The following is a 16,503-nucleotide window of genomic DNA, read 5'->3' on the forward strand; positions in this document are numbered from 1 at the left end:
TAATTAAAATGGCCTTTAAGTAAGCATTAGTAATATAATAGATATAGTGATGTCATTTTGGTCCCCCTTGAGAAGAAAGGACTACAACCAAGTGAGTTCCAGCACAGAACATCAGAAATGATTGGAAAAATCACATGGATTGTTTTCTTACTCTACTACTTTCATTCTCATCATCTATTAAAAGAGAGTTATTAATAATCATTATTATCATCAAAATTATCCTTTGGGAATAGAAGGAAGTTTTCAAGCTTTTGAACCCACAAAGCCACCAAGTAGAATTTAACAACAGTTACATTACTACTATTATGCCATCACCATCATAATCAGTAAAAGAAAGGAAGTCTTAACAAATACTTACTATATGGAGGGCACAAGTTGGGTACTTGGATAAAAAGCAACATATGATATTGTCCTTGGCCTTGAGTGATTTATGTTTAGAAGGGTTAATAATATGCCTGACTTTAAGATTGTTGTGGAGCAGCTAGGTGGGGACTAGCTGTGTGACCCTGGGCAAGTCACTTAACCCCAATTGCCTCACAAAAAAAGAAAAGGAAAGGAAAGAAAAGATTGTTGTGCAAGATAATAATAACCACTGGCCTGATATCCAGGGACATTTCAGATGAAAGTAAAACAACAGCAAGAAAACTCCCTTACAACTCGAACCATGAGAAGGGCATTGAAACCTCTCCATTTGGTACCTAACCAAGCATGGATTCAAAAATTAGAAAAAAAATTCTCTAAATTATAGATGATCAATTTTAGTGAGTTCTAGTAAATTTTTCTTAACTGATTAATTCCACCCCCTCCTTTATGTTTATACATGGATCCTAGCTTAAGTATTATCTTCCAATGTGGTAAATGTTTGTCATTTTCCAGGAAGTTATGTTGAGCATAATACTGTATAATCTCCCTTTAACAATAGACCATGTCTTGAGGGTTTTGTTTTGGACTTATACTCAGTAAAGAGAAAATAGGAAGACCTATATTCTTATTGTTTTCAATTCTGAATGAAATATGAAGTGCCCAAGGATAGAAATCAGTGAAAGTCATGGTAAATGAGGAGAAAGTATCTGAAATTAAATCCAAGCAAAATTTAATTTACATTAATTATACAAGAGAATGTGAAATGTCATGGATTTAGCCTCATTATATAGAGCATAAAACTTTCCAAAAGCCTAGGCCAATTGCCACTAAAAGAATCCTTGGTTTGATACTTGTGCCTAATTCTTATTTTATAGGATTTAAATTATTGTTGGATGCTGTGTTTTGTATAATGCCTCTCAAGGCCCAAGGGAGGTCAGGCATGCTAGAATTAGTATTCATTATACCACCATTATTTCTGCTATTATTATTATTCCATTTCTGCAGGGCATTGGCATTGCACAACCCTTTAGAGGATGCTGACTCAAATGGCAGAATAATCTGGTCAAGACCAAGACTTAAGCCTTTATCCTTTCTATATGTCACTGATCTAGGAATATTGACAGCTAACCCAAGATCCATGTTATCAATGCTTGTGACTCTGTTGTACTTTCTTATAGCTGCAGTGTGTTGGAAGAATCATGAGCCACTCTGAAGGTCATGACCAGAGGGTTATATTAATAATGTTCAATAGGGCCAGCTAGGTGGAGCAGTGGATAAAGCACTGGCCTTGGATTCAAGAGAACCTGAGTTCAAATCCAGCCTCAGACACTTGACACTAGCTGTGTGACCCTGGGCAAGTCACTTAACCCTCACTGCCCTGCAAAAAAACAAAACAAAACAAAACAAAAAAATGATCAATAACCAAACAGATCACTCATGTTCATCCCTACTTCCAAAGAAATATGGGGACTGAATTTAGCCAACCCAATAGATACCTGTAGAGAGGCAAAAAAGGAACCCATAGAAAGAATTTCTACACTAATCCAAGTCTCTGCACATAATAGGAACTTAATAAATGATTATTAAATTGGTCGAATTTGAATCGAATAAGAATTTACCTCTTCATCAACCTGAGGCAGAATCTGGTGATAAATCAAAATTAGAACTCTGTTATACAGTGAACCTAAAAAGATAAGGAAACCAAAAGAAATCAATGAACTTTTGCAATCAGGCCAAAAAAAAATAACTGTGGGCAATATACCATGCTATCTTTACAATTGCTTTCTATATTTATACGTATCTTAATTTGTCCTTTTCCACTGAAAGGAAGTCTTCTCTAACCCCTCTAAATTCTACTACTTTCTCTCAGCTAATTACTTCCTATTTAAACTGTACATATCTTGCTTTGTAAATATTTGTTTACATTTTGTCTCCTCTGTTAGATTATAAGCTCCTTGAGGACAAAGACTGTCTTTTGCCTCTTGTTTTGTATCTACAATGCTTAGACCAGTCCCTGGTGCATAGTAAGCACTTAAAATATGTTTATTATTTGTTTGATTGATAAATTAAAATGGCTTGTAAGTAAGCAATAGGTATCCAATCAATTCTATCAAATCATTCATAGGAGCTTGCCATAAATGAATTTGCATAATATGTATGTTAAAAATTACTGAAGATTTTCTTACTTTTCCCCAAAAATTCAGAAGACAGAACTAAGTCAAAAAATTCAAATCCAAACAACCAAAATGTTTGTGCAAGTACAACTTGGAAGTATCCAATGATCAGAGACAAAACATCTCATTTTCAAGGAAAAAGACTAGAGCTAAAGAGGTAAGAAAGTAGACCCATAGTAATAGACCTTAAAAGTAGGAGCTATAAAACCTAACTGTACAATGGGCTCCAAATTGTACAATATTAGAAAGCACCAAAGCCATTTTAAAACCTTGTCTTATCCTGTCACATTTCATTCAAAATTAAAACAATTAAAATGTAGCTCTGCCTGTGGTATTTTAGTGATTATGAGTCCAAAACAAAACCTTAAAAATAGTAACCATTGTTATAGAGATATTGTGAAGCATTAGTGTTATTTTTTTCATGCAACGAAAATTTCTTTTATTTTTTCCAGTTACATGTAAGGGTAGTTTTCAACATTCATTTTCATAAGATTTAGAGTTCCAAATTTTTCTCCCTCCCTTTCCTCCCCCCTCCACAAGACCATATCCAGGTTATATATGTACAATCCACAAGTGCTCTTTTTATCAGTTCTTTCTATGGGGGTGGATAGTAAGATGAAGCATTAGTATTATTGCCACTGCCTCAAGCTTCTCTCCCTCTCTCTCTGTGTCTGTCTCTCTGTCTATCTGTCTCTTTCTGTCTGTTTTGTTCTCTCTCTGTGTCTCGGTCTCTGTCTCTGTCTCTGTGTGTCTCTGTCTGTCTTTCTCTCACTGTGTCTTTCTGTCTCTCTTTATGTCTTTCTGTCTCTCTCTCTGTCTCTCTGTCTCTGTCTCTCTCTCCTCTCCAACCTATCCTATTTTCTTCATAATCCAATTTAAATTCTCATACTTGGCATTTAAAGTTCATCATTATCTGCCCCTTTGCACCATGCTGGCCTTACACATTACTGCCCTTCCCTCATTCCACAACTCCACAGCTACACTGGCCCAATTGCAAGTATTCGAACCCACCGTTTCATGTCCCCCATATCTTTATGTTAGTTTTCCCTAGTGCCTGGAAATGCTCTGATCCCTTATCTCTTCCGCTAAGTTTCTCTAGCCTCCTTCAAAACATCACAAAGATGGAGGGCAGCCAGGTGGTGCAGTGGATAAAGCACAGGCTGGCCCTGGATTCAGGAAGACCTGAGTTCAAATCTGGTCTCAGGCACTAGCTGTGGGACCTTGGACAAGTCACTTAACCCTCATTACCCCACAAAAAAAAAAGAAAAAAGACATCACAAAGAAAGCCTTCAAGAAGCTTTTTTAAGCTTTTTTGTCCCCCAAGCTGTCAATGCCTTGCTTTCTCAGATTACCACCTTCCACCTATTCTGTATGTACTTGTACATACCTAGTAATTTACCTGTGGTCTCCCCCATGAGGACAAGGACTGGCTTTGAGGTTCTATTTTTTGCTTTTTTGTTTTACTAGTTTGCACAGTAGCTTGGCTAGAGGGCTGAACAAGGAGTCAGGAACTTTATTGTTGTTCAGTCATTTCAGTTGTGTCCAACTCTTCATGATGCCATTTTCAGTTTTCTTTACAAAGACACTGGAGTGGTTTGCCATTTCCTTCTTCAGCTCATTTTACAGATGGGGGAACTAAGGCAAACAGGGTTAAGTGACTTGCCCAGGGTTTCACAACTACTAAGTGTCTGAGGTCAGATTTGAACTCAAGAAGAGGAGTTTTACTCCAGGCCTGGCCCTCTATTGACTAAGCCACCTAGGTGCCCTGGAGTCAGGAACACCAGAGTTCAAATCTGCTCTCACATACTTACTATCTGTATGACCTTGAGCAAGTCATTTAACCTCTTATTGACTTAATTTCCTTAATTATAAAATTAAGATAATAATAGTGTCACCTCCCAGGGTTGTTCTCTAACACATAGTAGACACTTTATGAATGCTTTTTCTTTCCTTCTAGACCCAAAAGGGAGCAGAAACCTGGTAGATTTCAGGTGTCACAAATTAATAACCCCAGGATAACAGAATTTTAGAGTTGAAAGGGATTTCAGTATCTAAATTATTAAAATTCATAATAATAGCTTTAAAATGATTAACAATACCTACTATATGCAAGGCATTCTACAGGCAGGGAAACTGAGGCAGTCAGAGGTTAAGTGACTTACCCAAGGTCACAAATCTAGTAAGTGTCTGAGGCCTTATTTGAACTTAAGTTTTCTTGACTCCAGGTCTAAGACTCTACCCTCTATATCATCTAGCTATCTCTAATTATTCAACTCATAGATCTGCTTGAAAACCTCTGGTGAAGGGGAGCTTGCCATCTTTGTTGTGTTTTGTTTTGTTTTGTTTTTTTGTGGGGCAATGAGGGTTAAGTGACTTGTCCAGGGTCACACAGCTAGTGTCAAGTGTCTGAGGTTGGATTTGAACTCAGGTCCTCCTGAATCCAGGGCTGGCGCTTTATCCACTGTGCCACCTAGCTGCCCCAAGCTCATCATCTTTGACAGCAGCCTATTGCACTGTCCTAATTGTTAAGAGGTTTGTTGTTGGTCTTTTCCTGACACCAAGCTTAATCTGGCCTGTGTACAGCTACCACCCACTGCTCCTACTCCAATCCTCTGAGGCAAAACAATCCAACCTTAATTCCCCCTTCACAGGCCAACCCTTTCCATTCTACCTTTCCAATCTTGTTATCCATTATATCCCAGCACATATTTATGATCCAGAAACACCTCACACATGACACACCATGTCCTGACTCTGTTTCTTTTCACTAATTGTCACCCATGAATTGAATGTTCTCCCTCCTCACCTCCATATACAGGTTTCTCTGAATTCCACCAAGATTCTGAAGGAGGACTCTCTGAACTTTGCTTCCTCTAACTCTGCCTCCCCCCAACTAGTGCCATTCTTTTTCTTTTGAGATTGCTTTCTCTCTCTCTCTCTCTCCCCCTTCCTCCCTCCCTCCCTCTCCTTATATATCTACTATATATGTAAAGGTATCTTTAGCACATAGCACAATGCCTGGAACATATTATGTATTTAATAAATACTTATTGATTTGAGTGCAGCTATTCAACAGATATAAATCTACCTAATTTTATTATCCTCAAGCAATCTTTCCATTTATTTTCAATGAGAATAATGAGATAAGTTATCAAATACTTTGATAAATCTAGGTAAAGGATATCTATAACATTCTACTGATCATCTATTATAGTATTTGCGTCAAAAAAGAAAAGAAAAGGAGATAGGCTAGCATGATCTATTCTCAATTAAGATAGGCTGGCTTCTTAGTCACATGACTTTGTTTTTTTAGATGCTCTACATGTTCTTTAATAGTCCATTCTAAAATTTCCCCAGGAATTGAAATCTAACTCAATGGTCTACAACTTGCGGATTCTGTCCTCTTCTCTTTGGTGGAACTTGGAACATTTGCTCTTCTCCAGTGCCATGGAACTCTTACTGTTGCATTTTGGTTTTTTAAGATTTTTCAACATTTAATAACAGTGGCTCAGTAATCACATCTGCCCATTTTTTCAGTAGCAGTGTTTCTGGTTCTTCAAGGAAAATGATTTAAATCATCAATGGCAACTTGGTTTTCTCTGTCCCCATACCTACCTTACACATCAACTTCATGTCTGGTCCAAAGTTCTCTCTCCTTGGCAGAGAAAGCAAGAAAATAAGCAGTTCACCCTTCTTTCTGCCATCACTTCTCACTGTTCTATGAGCCCTATGCAGTGATTGTTGTTCTTTCTTATATACTCATCTAACAAATAATAGGAAAAAAAAAGAAAAGAAAAAAGTGGTGTGTGTATGTGCACACACACGTGCACGTGGGGAGGTTTGGAAGATATTATACTTAGTTCTCATCTCTTTCTGAGCATTAGCATTATTGATACTAATTTTATAAGGGTGGAAGGAGGACCAGAATCTCTGGCATGAAGGCTTGCTGAGCCCTTTTTCAGGGTTACTCATCCACCTTTGGTGTCTACCTGTCACCCAACTCTCACCTATGGCTGTAGAAACTCCCCAGTAAGACTGTCTCAGCAGACAGGCTAAACCAGTTTGAGGGCAACCAATAGACCTCACACCATAAGTGAATTATAGGGATGTCTACCCCAAGCATGTGAAGACTTCTCTCAGTGGAATGGGCAGATAAGAACAATTTGTTCCAATGGACATGAAGGCAGATAAAGCAGACATTGTGGAGTGCTTAGAGCTTGGTCAGACATTGAAGATGCTAAGGTCATCCACTGCCAGATGGCCAGTCATCTTGACTTTTGTCTTGCAACTGGATGTTGATGACCCAACAAGAGACAGTGAAGCTGACAACTTTGTGCAACTCTGCCTCACTTAAAGCTAGTTCATAGGGGAGTCAAGACCATCCCATGATTTCACTGATCCTCTTTGAAAATTAAAGACAAACAGCAACTAATTTTATAAGACCATGACATACTATAATATTCATCCTCCATTGCCTGCCTTTGCCTCAAACAAGCCCCTTTGATCCTCTTCATTGCAATCACTTCTCTTTGTGCCTGGAGACTGTCTTTCTTAAATGTTTCCCATCCTGCCTAGGTTGACTTCCCCTTTAGAATTTTCATCAATGGGATCTTATCCTTCCAATGAGTCCTTTGAAATTTGCTTTTCTGAAATCTGAAGCATAGTTATGACTGTATCTAGATTCCTTCTCCTCTATCACAAACACTAGGAAGCCATATTGATTTCCTTGCTCCCTCCAACTATGGTCTGTATCATTTCCGCCCTAGCAAGCAGTTCCTTCCTTTTAGTGAGAATAAAATACCAAATAGAATTTCCCTTTTCATCACTAACCCTCCACAGTTGCCAGTGACTTTCCTTTCTCATATTTTATATATTTCTCATATATTTTTCTATATCCTTTTTTGCCTTTGTACATTCTATTTTACATATTACTGATGATCATATTGTGATATTGAATTGTCATTTCCTTAAAGGAAGACAGTGCGTTGTTTCATAATTTTGTGCTACAGTGCTTGACACATAGTAAGTATTTAATAAATATTTTTATTGATTTTTAGGTGATAACCATATTCTACATTTCATGTGCCCTATGTATTCTTCTCATTCCATGAATCTTATATTTGTATCCTCATTCACCTCATATAATATATAATAATATTTCACATATTCCTTTGTCTAATTTTTGACAAATATTTTATATCATTCACACACACACACATACACATATTGTGCCTAACAGAGACACTGTGGGCTTCTCTCCCCTTAAAAGATAGATGTATTTTCATTATTGTCTGTATTTCTGGAACCTAGTAACAGAGCCTGGGACATAATAGATACTTAATAAATACTTGTTGATTATTTGATTTGAATATATTCTTTCTTAGGTCTCATGTCTGTATGTACTACATGTTCCTTCATATTATATTACTCACTTCCTTTATTTAAAAAAAAAAAAAGAATCCCCAACACACCTTTATCTTTTATTCAACTCCCTCTATCCCATCAATATATTTAAAAACCAAATATATTGCCTGGACAAATTGGTTTAGGATCCTCTGATCTGGGGGCTTTTCCTAAATTATTCATCCAAAGCCTCCAACTCCTGGTTTTATTTGTGAGTATAGACAGAGTCCAAATTCAAACTTTGAAAAGCTAGTCCCAAACTTATACTATAGAGGAGAAGATAAGGAAATCAAGTTCAGAATTAAATGAAAGTAAGCCTTAAGTCTTCTCTTTCTATTGCTTTGATTTGAAAATAAATACCAAAAATATCCCTTCTCATATCAGAAACTGACTAATTATTCCCTCTCTGATTCACCAGGATCAGTGAATCATCTGAGGTCTCAGGTTGCCATGGGCAATAGTCTAATACAATGATGGTTTATAGGTGTGTGTGGGGAAAAGAATTAAGAAAACAAATGATTTCTAAAATGCCAAACACATTTTCCTCTTAAAATAAGTTATCAAAAGTGAATGAATATAAACTTTGTAGGAATAGGATATAGAGGGCAAATCTCCTTTGTAAACAGATCAAACCCAATCAATTTGCTAAACAGCTGACTTCTTTAATGCTGATGAGTGCACCTATTTAAATAAATAGAGTTGTGAGCCATTAATAATGTCAGCTCAGAGAATGTCAACACTTTAAGCTCCTTTCTAGCCAACACCCCTTGAAATGAGTGGATCTTCAGTGAATAAAGCAAACCACTCACGCTCTTAAAGCAATGATCCTCATTTAATTATCTCTACTATTTTCTACAAGGGACTGTTTCCTAACATTTAAAATACTACCAATAGTTTTTGAACTGGAAAACTGAAAAAAAGAAAATTATCCTTGATAGCTAAGCTTTTATTCCTTCATGCTCATGCTTTCTTCCTTAAAATAACTCTTAATACCTAGCCAATCTTCTCATTCTAATTAACCCATTATCTCTGCAGGCTTTTAAGGTAACTTTTAGCTTTACCTGAGACTGCTAAGTCCCTTATCAGGCTCTTTGTGGGTATTTATAAGCTTGGTTTGGTTTTAACCCTTTACAGGACTGAAATGGGGGAGGGGGTACGAAATGTATATACTATCCTCTCATTTATCCAACTTACCAGGCATTCTAATCTCCATTTTATGAATTACTTTGGGCTTCTTGGATTTCAGAAGGAGAGAAGAGGTGGAGAGGAAAAAAGAGTGAAAAATAGGGAATGACGATGGAGCTTGGAACCTACGAGTGGAAATCTGTGCCACTCAGCCACATCAATCAATCAAAAAGCATTTATTAAAGCCCCTGTCGTGTGTCAGGCATGGTATGAAGCACTAGATAAGTAACTCAACTGTGACTCAAATCTCAGAGAGGTACTTTGTGCCCTGAAAGTTTAAGTGATGATAGTCATGCAGCTAGTATCTCTCAGAGGTATGACTCAGTCAAGTGTTCCCCACTACAAAGGTAGCCCTCTATCCATATGCCATTCTGCCTCTCATAAAGAGTATTTAGCTTTTCAGAGGAATGTGCTAGTTTCCTTTAAGCATTTGGACTCTGCTTTTGGAACCATCCTGAGTGCTGGTGGATGAAATTTTCACTTTATCTTGCCTGGATCACTTCCTATCTCTGCATCGTGCTTCTTCCACCACAACCACCATCCTCTCTGCCTCCTCACAAGAACCTTTCAATTCTGCTCCTTTCCCCGGGCACCTGGTTCTCCTTTTTTTATTGTTTTCCTTTATTAGAATGTGAGCTTTTCGAAAGCATGAGCTGCCCTGCTTACTTGTATGTGGATCCCTGGCCCTGTATAGCACCTGGCATATAATAAGCATTTAATAAATGCTCTATCTAGCTATCTATCTCTCTGAAGGTCTCCTATGTAAATGATAGATTGGACTTCATCCTGCCTGACCCCTCAGGATAGAACTAGGAACAATGAGGAAGAGTTACAGAGAGGTAGATTTTGGCTCAAAGTATGAAAAACACAGGGACAGCCAGATGGTTCAGTGGATAGAGCCATGCGCCCGGAATCAGGAAGACCTGAGTTAAAATCTGACCTCAGATTTTTACTAAATGTGTGACCCTGGGCAAGTCACTTAACCCTGTTTGCCTTTTTTTCTTCACTTGTAAAATGAGCTAAAGAAGGAAATAACAAACCATTCTAGTATCTTTGCCAAGAAAAACTCAAATGGCATCATAATGAGTCAGAGAAGAACAAGAGCCCTAATTCATTTAGGGAGTACTGGAAGGGCTGAAGTGTTTTTCTAATGGTATTGGATTGAGCACCCATTACTGAGTGTTGACACATGAATACACACACACACACACACACACACACACACATATGCACACAGCATTTGCCAGATCAAGTTAATATTGTCTCAGCATTACTCATATCAATGATTAGCACTCCACTCTCAATTTAATCCATTGATTTTTCTTCAATATCAGTTAACCAATTAGCTTTTAAGAAGGAATATTTACTGAATTGATATTGAAAGAACCAAAGTACAAAAATAGTCAGGAATCGAGGTACACTTAATTTATATCTTGGTGCTCAGGGAAAGTAGGTTAAACCTAAAGTGTTATCTACAAATATTTTAGGCAACAAATGAAGCACAGATGATGAACAAGAGTCTCCCTTGCTATCAGGATGCAGCATCTCAACTTCTATTACACTCCTAAACTCCATCAAGCAAATTGTTGCTCAAGGCTACACTCTCTACCAGGCTTGGTTTCTAGGCAGTTTTAGTATGGCCTCCTGTCTCTGGATGTCTGGTGGCTCTTGTCACCTTTCTAGGGGAAGATGCAACCAAGACATAACTCTCTTCCAGCCACCAGGTGAGTTCAGTTTTAGGCATGTTGAGTTTAAGCAGAACATGTAAATTAGGATGTCTAGCAGGAGATTAGACATGAATGAGTGGAGCTCAGGGAAAAAATTGAGGCCAAATTTTTCTTCCATAATTTCTAGCAAAATGTGGAGAAAGGCAATTTAAATCAGATCTTTCATCATAAGGAACTTAGTGCTACTTACTGTTTTGTTGAATAACCCATCATGGAAATGTGTGTGCACTGCACGTATCAATCTGGAGTAGAAAACAACAAGGACTAGAGCTCTTCATTTACCTCTAAAATGATTGAATCACTTGGGATCTCTGTGTACTGACCTACACCCTTCTACTGGCACTAAGCACAATCAGTGCAAAGCTGTACATATATAAAGAATCAATATAAAATAAATATAAGATAATTTAATAAGAGGAAGGGAAGGAAAGAAGGTGTTAGCAGCTGGGATATTAAGAAACTAGTAGTATGGTTCTTTACCTGTGCCTTGAAGGAAATAGGAATTCTATGAATCAGAGGTGAGGAGGTGCTTCTTTACAGGGCACCCCATGCAAAGGAAGAGTTGAAGGATGGAGTATCATGGGAAAAACAGAGAGATGGTCAGTTAGCCTGGGCTGTTGAGTGTGTAAAGAGGAGTAATGTATGATGAAATTAGAAGATAGAAAGAGGCCTGTTTCTGAAAAGCTTAAAATCCCAACAAGAGTTTACATTTTTATCCTAGAAGCAATGGGGAGTCACTGGAATGAATTGAGTAGGAGAGTAATGGGTCAGATACATATTTAAGGAAAATCACTTTAGAGGCTGTGTGAAGGATGGTTTAAAATGAGTAAGAAACTTGAAACAGGGAGACAGATTAGGAGGCCACTGAAATAGTCTAGACTATTATTATTAAACCCAAATAGAAATGGATGTCACTAATCCAAGAACAAGGCAGCTAGACAGTGCAGTGGATAGAACACTGGGCCTGGAGTCAGGAAGACCTATGTTCAAATCTGGTCTCAGATATCTCTCTATAAGCTGTGTGACCCTGAGCAAGTCAATTAACACTGTTTGCCTCAATTTCTTCATCTATAAAATAAGCTAGAGAAGGATCTTTGCCAAGTATATTTCTGTATCCTTTCCAGGAAAACCCAAAATAGGATCATGAAAAGTTGGACACAAGTGAAACAAAACAAGAACAGCTGCAAAATTCCATACATGAGGAACCCTGAACACCAGATATTGACAATTTTAAAATAAGGTGTTATACATGGTCTATTATATTTTTATTTATTTTGTTAACTTTTCCCAATCACATTTTAATCTAGTTCCAGGCACTGAGGAATTTGGTGGCAACATGTAGTTCATAGGCCTCATGTTTGATACCTCTCAAGTAGAAAAATGGCAATAAGGGTTGAAAGTGGAATCTGTGTAAATAGAGTCAATGGCATCTGGGAATTTTCCTCTGTTCATAGCTTAGAAGCCCACCTAGCATAGATCATGACTAAATGTAAACTAAAGGTCTACAAAGTAATAATATCTTCCCTTTATATGGCACTTTACAGAGTGCTTTCAATAGGTATTGCTGCCTTTGATCATCACAAATACTCAAGGTAAGCAAGGCTCAAAGTTTGGGGTAGGGATAGAGGTCAAAGGATATGCTGCAGTTCACAGAGCTAGGAACTGCCAGATTAGTAATCAGTGGGATAGCAGAACAGGGAAATGGCTTTAGAGGCAGAAGTCTTTGTTTCAGTCCAAAACCAAAGGCAGTTAAGTGGCACAGTAGATAGAATGCTGGACCTGCAGTCAGGAAGACATGAGTTACTATCCAGCTTTGACCAGTAGCTAAAAGTCACTTAACCTCTGTCTGGCTCAGTTTCATCAACTGTAAAGTGGGGATAACAATAGCACCTACCTCACAAGGTCTTTACTAAAATCAAATGGGATAATATTGGTAAAGCTCTTAAAATAGTATCTGGCATATAAGAGGCATTTAATGAATGGGGTTTTTTCTCTTATTTCCTTTCTCACAAACCTGTTTCATATATCATCTTCACTAGTTGCTACCTTTATGAGATTGGAAAATCGATTAATCTCTCCAGGTTCAAACTTCGAAACTTCCAAGCTGAGGAAACTTTCTCATCTATAAAATGACAGAGTTGGACTATCTGGTCTCTGAGGTCCCTTCTAGCTCTGCATCTCTAATCCTATGAGGCTAGGAAGCCCAATGTTCTTTCCCCTGGAATACCTGGATTCACTAAAAATAAAATGATTTCCTGGTATAATTTGGGTGCCTATGAAATGGGGTCTAGCTTGCTGCTCCTCATGATAGCATGTGGTAAGGAAATTTAACAGTAAATATGAATATACTTGATACTCTTTTAAATAAAGACAGTATGTGTTACAAAATCTGATCATTTTCTGATTTGAAAGCTTTATGTGATTTTCTTCCCAGCAATGAGAACATAGCAAACTTCTTGTTACTTCTCACATCTTATATTTGTAACATCTGTTGGTAAAGGTATTACACTGTAGCGATTGTGAGAAATAAAGGAGATAAAAAAGGAATAGTCAACCTTCTATTTAAGGATGTAATTATGATTCTGAATGGTATATTATATAATTGATATTTCCCCAAAGCACTGGAAATGTGGAAGCATGCAGGGTGGGAGATCCTGACTTTGGGGTGGCATTTGCAACAAGCCCCAAAATGAAAGACTTTCTCATTTTTGATTTTCATTTTAATCCTATGTTAGTCTGGGAAGATGATGCTCTTAAATAGATATTCCATCCGTATCTATATTTTTATTAGAATGTCTTGAGTGAGATTGAGCAATCAAAGGCTCCCTTCCACTAGGACAGAAGGACTGCTTCCACTAAATAAAACTCTACCCTATCTGAATGCATAAGATTATTAAGAGGGGGCAGCTGGGTGATGCAGTGGATAGAATGGCAGGCCTGGGGTCTGAAAGATTCATCTTCCTGAGTTCAAATCTGGCCTCAGACACTTACTAGCTGTATCACCCTAGGCAAGTCACATAACCCTATTTGCCTCAGTGTCCTCATCTATAAAATGAAATGGAGAAGGAAATGGTAAACCACTCTAGGCATTTTTGCCAAGGAAATCACCAATGGAGCCATGAACAGTCAGACATGACTGAACAACAATAATAACTTTCTATGGCCATTACCAGGAAAGCATTTTGCTCACCTTAACACTCTATAAAAATAGAAGGTGTTTTTTATTATTATGGAATCATCCTCTCTTATACTGCTTTGTCTAGACTCTTTTTCTGCTTTCAACCTTAGAGAATTCTACTTGTTGGGGAAGAAATCTGACGCAAAGGGTAATAGCCATGAAAAGCAAAATACTATTATATCTAATGTAATGTCCTCTGCTGTGATTTCTTTAACTAGTATATGATGTTTAAACAGTGAAACTCCCTGTGTCTCCACAGCTCAGAATTGAGCTTTTTCCACCCATGTGGAGTTTAAAAAATAAATCTATTTGCTAAAAAACAATCATCTTGTTTTTAGTACCTAAAATGTATTACCAGAAGCAGGTTCTCTACCATACAGGGCAGTAGCATTATTCTTTAGCCAAGGGCCTTAGTGGGTGATTGGAGTTCTGATTGTTATTAGAATTATTGTGATTATTTCTAGAAATCTCTTATTCTTTCAGGCTACCATCCCTGTCATTAGCTGGAAGCTACAATATAAATTCTAAATCTGATGATCTCTGTGCATTGCTTTGTCATGGAGATTCATTGGCTTTTGGAAGATAATACAATATACATATGCACCTCTTTATTATTTAAAAACTCAAATGTTGCCATGTTATGATTTATGGGTTATGAATTTTTATGTAAAATTAAAGTCCAATTTGAATGCATGTGGTATCTTAATATTTTCTAAAACAAAGATGAGACAACACCTGTTCCATAAGATTACTATTTAAGAATGAATTATCTTAAATTTCAAAAGGTTAGCTAGATTCTTTGTTATTCTCTTTTGTCAAATTAAAAGTGGAAGGCTTGCTGTGATATAAATAATCCTTTGGGGGGCACAGGTAAATTTATTTCATTTTATTTATCTAAAATCTTTTGTTGAAAATATGTATAATTCCTCCTACACATGCAGGGAATCTAAGTAATGATGGAGCTGCAAATGTTGCTTTGTCCTATATATCTCTAGGAGGGGGAAATTCTAATATTCACAGAGTGGGTTCACAACAACTCTGGGTGGCAGGTAGAACAGTGGTTATTAGAGGCCTTTTGTGGATAAGGTTCCTGGAGGTTGTGATTTTTCTTCATTCAACACAGCTAGGATTCAAATCTCTGCTATAAAGCTATAACTAGGAATTTTGTACTTGGGAAACACCACACCTAAGGCAAACGGCAATTATGGTAACCTTAATAGGGAGTAAGAGATGATGAAGCTATATGAAAGGATTTCTAGGAAGCTGCCTCCTGGGAAAGGAAGCAGGAAGTAGGTCACCTGAAACTTCCTATTTTAAATAATAGTTCTTAGTAACTAGATGCTTCAAATGTGGTATCTAAGAAAACCTGATTACTTGAGGTTAGGAGGAGATTGGTGAGATTTGCAACAAAGAAATAGAGGCTTTGTTGGAGAAGGCTGAAGGGGTGATTAAAAGATTCTCCCCTCCTCTCAAATAAAAGCCTTTCAAGGTATCATTACAGAATATTATACCAGGAAAGGACCTTCAGGATAATTTAATTTTACAAATAAGGGAACTGAAGCCCCAGATATAAAAAGTGACCTCCAAGATCAGAGACATCATTCAACTCTTACTGAAACTGAAGCTAAGCTAAGTTGGTTAGATAGAATCTAAATCTCAAAGATTTGGTGAACAATAGAGTTCCAGGCCTGGAGTCAGGAAGACCCATCTTCCTGAGTTGAATTCTGGCCTCAGACTCTTACTAACTATGTCACCTTGGGCAAGTCATTTAACCCCATTTGCCTCAGCTTCCTCATCTGTAAAATGAAGTGGGAGAAGGAAATGCCAAAGCACTCTAGAAAACCTCAAACATAGCCACAAAGAGGTGGAGACCAATGAAATGATGGAATAACAACTAAAAGACTGTAAGCATTGGGAGGATCTTTAGAGATTATGTTGTCCACTCCTTTCATTTGACAGAGGAGGAGAGTGACATCCAGACTGTCAGAGATGAGACTAGAGCTGCAGTCTGCTGATTCACAAGCACATGTTCTTTCTGGAGGTTATTGACATTTGGTTGAGGCATAGTCAAGACTTCCTTTGGGGGAGGAAGACCCAGCCCTTTTAGAGCACCAGACATTGAGCTCCCAATTCAGGATGAGGAGCTGAATGGGAAGGGGTTCTTCCACAGGCATATCCTGGTACCAACCTCACCTAAAATAGGGTAGGTATCCTAATAACCTCCACCAGGGGATCATGGGCTTATAGCAGCCTGTAGCAGGTTGGGGTAGGGTGCAGGTGGAACATTCACAACCTCTTTCCTTCTCTCCTCTTGTCCATTGTGAGCCTATAATCCTCAGGATACCAACTTCAGGGCTGGACCTCCTTGATGCTTAAGCTCAGCCCCAACAGCCATATTTCTTATGCTTCCTCTCTCCCCCAGAATACTTTTGCTTGGCTCTACCCTCAAACTAGGCCCTAAGTAGAAAATAAG

Source organism: Dromiciops gliroides, chromosome 5 (genome assembly GCF_019393635.1).
Source record: "Dromiciops gliroides isolate mDroGli1 chromosome 5, mDroGli1.pri, whole genome shotgun sequence".
Lineage (NCBI taxonomy): Eukaryota > Metazoa > Chordata > Mammalia > Microbiotheria > Microbiotheriidae > Dromiciops > Dromiciops gliroides.